Genomic DNA, 9,499 nt, shown 5'->3' on the forward strand with positions numbered 1-9,499 from the left:
GTGAGTGTGAGTGATTGCAAGTGTGGGTGAGTATGCAACAGTGAGTGAGTTAATGTGTAAAAGTGAGTGAGTGTGTGTGTAAGAGTGTGTGCGTATGTAAGAATGTGTGAGTAATAGTGAGTGTGAGTGAGGGTGTGAGTATGTAAGAGTGAGTGTGAGTGTGTCAGATCATGTGTGTGAGTCAGTGTGTAAGAATGAGTGAGTGTTTGTGTAAGTGTGAGTGTAAGAGGAGTGTGTAAGCGTGAGTGAGTGAGTAATTGTGTGTAAATGAGTGTGTCTGTCTGAGAGAGAGTGATTGAGCGTGTAAGAGTGAGTTAGTGTGTGAATGTGTAAGAGTGAGTGAGCGTGTGAGTGTATGAGTGAGGAAGTGAGTGTCTGAGTATGTGTGAGTGAGTGTGAGTGAGAGAGTGTGTAAGAGTGAGTGAGAGAGTGTGTAAGAGCGAGTGAGTAATTGTGTGTAAGTTAGTGTGAATGAGTGAGTGTGTGTGAATGTGTAAGAGTGAGTGTGTGTGAATGTGTAAGAGTGAGTGAGCGTGTGAGTGTATGAGTGAGGATGTGAGTGTCTGAGTATGTGTGAGTGAGTGTGAGTGAGAGAGTGTGTAAGAGTGAGTGAGTGTGAGTGAGAGAGTGTGTAAGAGTGAGTGAGTAATTGTGTGTAAGTGAGTGTGAATGAGTGAGTCAGTCTGTGTGTGAGTGAGAGTGAGTGAATTCAAACTGAATTCAAATGACCTCCTGCGAATTTAATTTCACCCTCCATATTTATGTCTTGGCCTAAAACACAGGCTTCATTCCAGAATTAAACCCGCTTCAAGTTAAGGGACTTTAATTCTGGGCAATCGAGATTACTTTACAGTCAATGGATTCATTTTAAAAGTGACCACACTATCGTTAATTTTGTGAATTCTGCAGGCAACCTGGGCACAGGGAGAGCCCAACAAATGATGACCACTTTCAAAATTGAGTTCAGAGTTTCTGATCTGAGATTTCTCTCTCTCTCTACCAGATTGCAGAGTGAGTATGTGTTAGCGTGTGGGAGTGAGTGTGCCAGAGTGACAGTGTGTAAGAGTCTGTGTGAGAGTCAGTGAGTGTGTGAGAGTCAGTGAGTGTGAGAGTCAGTGTGTGAGAGTCAGTGAGTGTGTGAGAGTCAGTGAGTGTGTCAGAGTCAGTGAGTGTGTAAGAATGAGTTAAATCTAACCCCTCGATTAGATTGCACATTGTATCGCACTGCAGTGTATCTGTAAACGGCGAGTGTGTGTAAGGGTGAGTGTGTCTAAGAGTGAGCGAGTCAGTGTGTGAGTATGTCAATGTGAGTGACTGTGTAAGTGAGTTTGAGTGTGTGAGCGAGTTAGTGTGTAAGAATGAGTGAGTAGGTGAGTGAGTGTGCAAGTGTGTGTGCAAGAGTGGGTGTGAGTGATTTTGTAAGAGTGAGTGAGTGTGTGAGGGAGTGTGAGTGCGAGTGTAGGAGTGTGTGTGAGTGAATGTATAAGAATAAGTGTGCACGTGAGTGAGTGTGTAAGAGGGCGAGTGTGTGTGTGATTGAATGTGTAAGAGTGAGTGCAGGAGTGTGAGTGAGTGTGCGAGTGAGTGTTTAAGTGTGAGAGTGAGTGTTTAATAATGAGTGAGTGTGTAGGAATAAGTGAGTTTCAGTGTGTAAATGAGTGTATGAGTGAGTAACTGTATAATAGTGAGCGAGTGTGAGTCAGGGTCAGTTAGTTAGTAAGTGAGTGAGAGTGTGTTAGTGAGTGATTGTGTAAGAGTGTGAATGAGTGATTAAGTCTGTGTGAGTGTAAGAGTGAGTGTGGAAGAGTAAGTGATTTAGTGTGTGGTTGAGTATGTGAGTGGGTAAGAGAGTGAGTTTGTAAGAGGGAGACGGTGTGCATGAATGAGTGTGTGCCATTGAGTGTGTGATTGAGTGAGCATGAGGTAGTGAGTGTTCGAGTTAGTGCATGAGTGTGAGTGAATGAGTTAGTGAGTGTGTGTAAGGATGTGTGTGTGTGTGACAGAGTCAGTGTGTAATTGAGTGAGTGTAAGAGTGAGATTTAGTGAGTACGAGTGTGCGAGTGAGTATGTGTGTCCAAAAGTGAGAGTAGGTGAGTGTAAGAGTGAGAGTGAATGTGTGAAAATGTGTGCGTAAGAGTGAGTATAAGAGTGACTGAGTGTGGAAGTGTGTAAGAGTGAGTGTGAATGATAGTGAGTATGTGTTAGTGTGAGTGTGTGTGGAAGAGTGAGTTTGAATCAGTGAGTGAGCCTGAGTGAGTGTGTAAGAGTGAGCGAGTTAGTGTGTGAGTGGGCATGTAAGTGTGAGTAACTGAATGTGTAAGTGAGTGAGTGAATATCTGAGAGTGAGTGTGTGTTAGCGTATGGGAGTGAGTGTATCAGAGTGAGTGAATGAGTGTGTGAGTGACAGTGCATGTGAGTGAGTGTGAAGGTGAGTAAGAGTATGTAAGAGTGAGTGTGTGTGAGCGAATGTATAAGAGTGAGTGTTTAAGAGTGAGTGTGGAAGAGTGTGAGTGAGTGGGAGACTGAGGGAGTGTAGGAATGAGTGAGTGCCTGTGTACGAGTGAGTTTCTGTGTACAGGTGAGTGTGTAAGAGTGAATGAGGGTGTGTAAGAGTGAGTGTGTGTGTGTGAGTGATTGTGTAAGAGTGAGTGAGTGCGTAAGAGTATATTTGTAAGAGTGTGAGTGAGTGTGTATGAGTGAGTTAAATCTAACCCCTCGATTAGATTCCAGTCTGTAACTCACTCCCGGGTATCTGTTATTCTATATATAAACCATCCTGAACCCCTCGATTAGATTCCAGTCTGTAACTCACTCCCGGGTATCTGTTATTCTATATATAAACCATCCTGAACCCCTCGATTAGATTCCAGTCTGTAACTCACTCCCGGGTATCTGTTATTCTATATATAAACCATCCTGAACCCCTCGATTAGATTCCAGTCTGTAACTCACTCCCGGGTATCTGTTATTCTATATATAAACCATCCTGAATCCCTCGATTAGATTCCAGTCTGTAACTCAATCCCGGGTATCTGTTATTCTATATATAAACTATCCTGAACCCCTCGATTAGATTCCAGTCTGTAACTCACTCCTGGGTATCTGTTATTCTATATATAAACCATCCTGAACCCCTCAATTAAATTCCAGTCTGTAACTCACTCCCGGGTATCTGTTATTCTATATATAAACTATCCTGAACCCCTCGATTAGATTCCAGTCTGTAACTCACTCCCGGGTATCTGTTATTCTATATATAAACCACCCTGAACCCCTCGATTAGATTCCAGTCTGTAACTCAATCCCGGGTATCTGTTATTCTATATATAAACCATCCTGAACCCCTCGATTAGATTCCAGTCTGTAACTCACTCCCGGGTATCTGTTATTTTACATATAAACCATTGTGAACCCCTCGATTAGATTCCAGTCTGTAACTCACTCCAGGGTATCTGTTATTCTATATATAAACCATCCTGAACCCCTCGATTAGATTCCAGTCTGTAACTCACTCCCGGGTATCTGTTATTCTATATATAAACTACCCTGAACCCCTCGATTAGATTCCAGTCTGTAACTCACTCCCGGGTATCTGTTATTCTATATATAAACTATCCTGAACCCCTCGATTAGATTCCAGTCTGTAACTCACTCCCGGGTATCTGTTATTCTATATATAAACTATCCTGAATCCCTCGATTAGATTCCAGTCTGTTACTCACTCTTGGGTATCTGTTACTCTGTATATAATCTATCCCGAAGCCCTCCATTAGATTCCAGTCTGTAACTCACTCCCGGGTATCTGTTATTCTATATATAAACCATCCTGAACCCCTCGATTAGATTCCAGTCTGTAACTCACTCCCGGGTATCTGTTATTCTATATATAAACTATCCTGAATCCCTCGATTAGATTCCAGTCTGTAACTCACTCCCGGGTATCTGTTATTCTGTATATAAACTATCCTGTACCCCTCAATTAGATTCCAGTCTGTAACTCACTCCCGGGTATCTGTTATTCTATATATAAACTATCCTGAACCCCTCGATTAGATTCCAGTCTGTAACTCACTCCTGGGTATCTGTTATTCTATATATAAACTATCCTAAACCCCTCGATTAGATTCCAGTCTGTAACTCACTCCTGGGTATCTGTTATTCTATATATAAACCATCCTGAACCCCTCGATTAGATTGCAGTCTGTAACTCACTCCTGGGTATCTCTTATTCTGTATATAATCTATCCCGAAGCCCTCCATTAGATTGCAGTCTATAATTCATTCCCAGATATAATTTAATCTGTGTATTCACCAACGATATGCCGGACTGAGATGAGGAGGAATTTTGTCACTCAGATGGTGGTGAATCCTGGGAATTCTCTATCCCAGAGGGATGTGGAGACTCCGTCATTGAGCCGGCTCTAGACTGCGATTGATGGGTCAGCAAGAGGCACGGGGATAGGGCAGGAACACGGTGTTGAAATGGAAGAAGCTCCATGATCATATTGACTGGTGGAGTGAGCTGGAAGGGCTGAATGGTTCAGGCCTGCTCCTATTCCTTGTGGTCTGTTATTGCTAATTATTTCTATGTTTATCTATTTAAGATTATCTGGAAAAGTGGGATGCGAATGAATTCTGCAATGTTTTTGATTTGGATATTGGAATAATCATCATTTGGGGTAAGTTCTGTTATGTTGATAATTCCCTATCTTCTTTAAAAATAAAACCCTTCCTTTGGAAACATTGCCTCATTCCCTCTACTTGCTGTAAATATCCTGGCAGCTTCTGTTGTGGAAATTGTAGAGGAACATTTATTCCATTTGTAACCCCACGCTGTACCTGTCCTGGGAGTGTTTGATAGGGACAGTGTAGAGGGAGCTTTACTCTGTATCTAACCCCGTGCTGTACCTGTCCTGGGAGTGTTTGATGGGGACAGTGTAGAGGGAGCTTTACTCTGTATCTAACCCCGTGCTGTACCTGTCCTGGGAGTGTTTGATGGGGACAGTGCAGAGGGAGCTTTACCCTTTATCTAACCCCGTGCTGTACCTGTCCTGGGAGTGTTTGATGGGGACCGTGTAGTGGGAGCTTTACTCTGTATCTAACCCCGTGCTGTACCTGTCCTGGGAGTGTTTGATGGGGACAGTGCAGAGGGAGCTTTACCCTTTATCTAACCCCGTGCTGTACCTGTCCTGGGAGTGTTTGATGGGGACAGTGTCGATGCAGCTTTACTCTGTATCTAACCCGTGCTGTACCTGTCCTGGGAGTGTTTGATGGGGACAGTGCAGAGGGAGCTTTACTCTGTATCTAACCCCGTGCTGTACCTGTCCTGGGAGTGTTTGATGGGGACAGTGTAGAGGGAGCTTTACTCTGTATCTCGCCCCGTGCTGTACCTGTCCTGGGAGTGTTTGATGGGGACAGTGTAGAGGGAGCTTTACTCTGTATCTAACTCCTTATTCATGGGTCACTAAACGCTAGCGTGTGGGTCCATTAAGCAATCAGGAAGGCCAATGGTACGTTAACTTTCATCGCTCGGGGTTATTAGTACAGGGTTTAAGATGACTTGCTGCAATTGTACAGAGCCTTGGTCACAACACACCTGGACCATTGTGTAGAGTTTTGTTCTCCATATCTAAGGAAGGATATACTTGCTGTAGAAGGAGTGTAATGGAGATTCACCAGACGAATCCCTGGGATGGTGAAGTTGTCTGATGAGGAGAGATTGAGGAAAATGTACCTGTGTTCCCGAGAGTGCCGAAAAATGAGAGGTGATCTTGAAACATACACAATTCACACGGGGCATCACAAGATAGATGTAGGTCAGATGATCTCCGACTGGTGAAATTAGAACCAGGGGGAGGGGGCACAGTCTCAAACAATAAGACCATAAACATAGAAGCAGAATTAGGCCACTCGGCCCATCGAGTCTGCTCCGCCATTCAATCATGGCTGATATGCCAGAATTAGGGCAGCACGGTAGCCTTGTGGATAGCACAAATGCTTCACAGCTCCAGGGTCCCAGGTTCGATTCCGGCTTGGGTCACTGTCTGTGCGGAGTCTGCACATCCTCCCGTGTGTGCGTGGGTTTCCTCCGGGTGCTCCGGTTTCCTCCCACAGTCCAAAGATGTGCAGGTTAGGTGGATTGGCCATGATAAATTGCCCTTAGTGTTCAAAATTGCCCTTAGTGTTGGGTGGGGTTACTGGGTTATGGGGATAGGGTGGAGGTGTTGACCTTGGGTGTGGTGCTCTTTCCAGGAGCCGGTGCAGACTCGATGGGCCGGGTGGCCTCCTTCTGCACTGTAAATTCTATGAAATATTTTTCTAATTCCCATTCTCCTGCCTTCTCTCCATAACCCCATATCCCCTTATTGATCAAGAACCTATCTATCTCTGTCTTAGAGATACTCAGTGATTTGGCCTCCACACCCTTCTGCGGCAAAGAGTTCCACAGATTCACCATCCTCTGGCTGAAGAAATTCCTCCTCATCTCTGTTTTAAAGGATCGTCCCTTTACTCTGAGATGGTGTCCTCTGCTTCTAGTTTTTCCTACAAGTGGAAACATCCTCTCCATGTCCACTCTATCCAGGCCTCGCAGTATCCTGTAAGTTTCAATAAGATCCCCCCCTCATCCTTCTAAACTCCAACGAGTACAGACCCAGTGTCCTCAACCATTCCTCATACGACAAGTTCTTCATTCCAGGGATCATTCTTGTGAACCTACTCTGGACCCTTTCCAAGGCCAGCACATCCTTCCTTCGATACCGGGCCCAAAACTGCTCACAATACTCCAAATGGGGTCTGACCAGAGCCTTATACAGACTCAGAAGTACATCCCCGGTCTTGTATTCTAGCCTTCTTGACACGAATGCTCAGAATCAGGAGTAGACCATTGCAGACTGAGATGAGGGGGAATTTCTTCATTGAGGGGGTGGAGAATCTTTGGAATTCTCTGATCCAGAGGGTTGTGGAAGCTCAATCATTGAGCATGTTCCAGACACAACTCGACTGTGTATAATAAAATAGGAATGTGTGTGTGAGTGTGCGTGCGTCTGTGCGTGCCAGGATCTGTTTGAATGGTGGAGCAGACTCGATGGGCCAAATCGCCTACACCTGCTCATATTTTCCTTTGAGACTTAAATGCGTACACACACACAAGTTCACAGATACACACACACAGCGCGTGCACACACTGACTGATACTTACATGGCAACAGATACATACACACACACACATGCGTGCATAGACACATATATATTAGCCATTTAAGACAATTTGATAGAATGCTACACATCCTAGTTTGCCGATGACACCAAACATTAGACAGCGTTGTAACCAGCACAGCTGGAAACATCAAATTGCAGGGAGATATTATCATTTTGGCAGTAGACTGAACTGTGGACGTGTTTCTGTGTCGGGAAATGTAAGATGATGTATTTTAGACTTAAAAAGAATAGAACCGTGATCTTTATAAATGATGAGAAGACAGAAACAGTGGAAGTTTAAACTGTACAGATATTTCACAGCTGGATTCACACAATACAGACAGCAATGTGTCGTAGATTTTGGAAGTGCCACAAATGTTGTCCAGTGCAGTGCGAGGCGTACCTCAATGTTTCAGTCTTACTGAGAAACTGTCAGCCCACAGGACAACATTTCTGTATAATAGGATTGAAGCACAAGTTCAAATAGTTTTGTTTCAAAGTTTAAAATAACCAGTCATTTTTCTGTGCAGCTTTTGGAATCTGTCAGTGGAATTTAGGTGAAAGAGGCAAGTGTTAACAAGAGTATTGGGAACTGATTAGAAGTTTTGATGGAGATATTCCTGCATTATGGAAATGTGTGAGATCTATTTAGGGTTGGGGAATTGATTGATGATCAAAGCATGTCGTTTTTTGTTATCTTCATCAGACTGACAGCCTTGAAGATTCACAACTTCCATGTGCTGAGAGAAAGGATTGCTTAACCAAGGCCTATTATTCAAATACTTCAGACAAGTGACAAAACAACAGTAACAGAGAATATACAAACAGAGACAAGCAGACATCTGTAATCAGAGCTTAAACTTCATGTTTAAATGTGAAGGGCTGAAATAAACATGAGTCCACCCTGGGATTCGTTGCAATTTGAATTCTGTTTTTCCAAAAAATAAAAATAACTATCTGCAATGAAAAATTCCTTGGACAGGACAGAGGGATTTTGACTCTGTATTTAAGCCCAGACAGTATTTGGGTTGTGAGTGTTTGATGGACAGTGTAGATGAAGCTTCACTCTGAAACACTGGAATTTAGTTTAAGGGGTGATTTAATCACATGCTTCAGAATAATAATTGATATTGTACGTCTCGTGTGTGTCTCAGTGTCAGCTGTGAAACATGCACAGCACAATCTCATCCTGTTTCTGTGTGTCTCTCTCTCTCTGAAATTAGCTGGTCCATTTCCTAAATAACCACTGACTAGATTTCAAAAGGGTTCCATTGCCTGTGTAGCAGTTTGTGATACCCAAAGGTTATGAAAAGTGCTTTAGAAAAGTCTGTCCGCAAGCTGTTGTGAGGATGTTCAGAGTCAGCGTGTGACTTGGGTCACACACAGGCCAGATACACCTCTCCAAGTTAAAGGTGGAGAATGGATCTCGCTCCATTTCATAGATCATCATCGAATTTGAAAAATGAAAATGAAAAAATGAAATGTAAATCACTTATCGTCACAAGTAGGCTTCAAATGAAGTTACTGTGAAAAGCCCCTAGTCGCCACATTCCGGCGCCTGTTCGGGGAGGCTGTTACAGTGCAGAAGGAGGCCATTCGGCCCATTAAATTGCACCGGCTCTTGGAAAGAGCACCCTACCCAAGGTCAACACCTCCACCCTATCCACATAACCCAGTAACCCCACCCAACACCAAGGGCAATTTTGAACACTAAGGGCAATTTATCATGGCCAATCCACCTAACCCGCACATCTTTGGACTGTGGGACGAAACCGGAGCACCCAGAGGAAACCCATGCAGACACGGGGAGGATGTGCAGACTCCGCACAGACAGTGACCCAAGCCGGAATCGAACCTGGGACCCTGGAGCTGTGAAGCAATTGTGCTATCCACAATGCTACCGTGCTGCCCTGAAAGATGTATTTGAAAGATGTATTGACCCAGCCTGTCTGAGTTTGTGTCTGTGTGTGAGTTTGTGTTTGTCTGTATACGTGTTTGTGTGTCTGGGGTGGGGGGGGGGGGGGGGGGGGGGGGGGGGGGAGTTGTTTGTGTGACTCTTTGTGTGGCACGATAGCACAGTGGGTAGCACTGTGGCTTCACAGCTCCAGGGTCCCGGGTTCGATTCCTGGCACGTTCCTGTGTCTGCGTGGGTTTCCTCCGGGAGCTCCGGTTTCCTCCCACAAGTCTGAAAGACGTGCTGTTGGGTAATTTGGGCATTCTGAATTCTCCCTCCGTGTACCCGAACAGACGGCGGAATGTGGCGACTAGGGGCTTTTCACAGTAACCTCATTGCAGTGTT

The 9,499-nt window shown here is 44.4% G+C and overlaps 1 long non-coding RNA gene across 1 annotated transcript; it reads left to right on the plus strand.

Moving 5' to 3' along the window:
* The first annotated feature begins 693 nt into the window (after positions 1-693).
* Positions 694-8,110, plus strand: LOC140406822 (uncharacterized). The gene is made up of 3 exons (XR_011939321.1): positions 694-1,011; positions 4,605-4,679; positions 7,907-8,110. It is a non-coding gene; the product is annotated as an uncharacterized lncRNA (long non-coding RNA).
* The last annotated feature ends 1,389 nt before the right edge of the window (positions 8,111-9,499 follow it).

Source organism: Scyliorhinus torazame, unplaced genomic scaffold, assembly GCF_047496885.1.
Source record: "Scyliorhinus torazame isolate Kashiwa2021f unplaced genomic scaffold, sScyTor2.1 scaffold_897, whole genome shotgun sequence".
In the NCBI taxonomy this organism is placed as follows: Eukaryota; Metazoa; Chordata; class Chondrichthyes; order Carcharhiniformes; family Scyliorhinidae; genus Scyliorhinus; species Scyliorhinus torazame.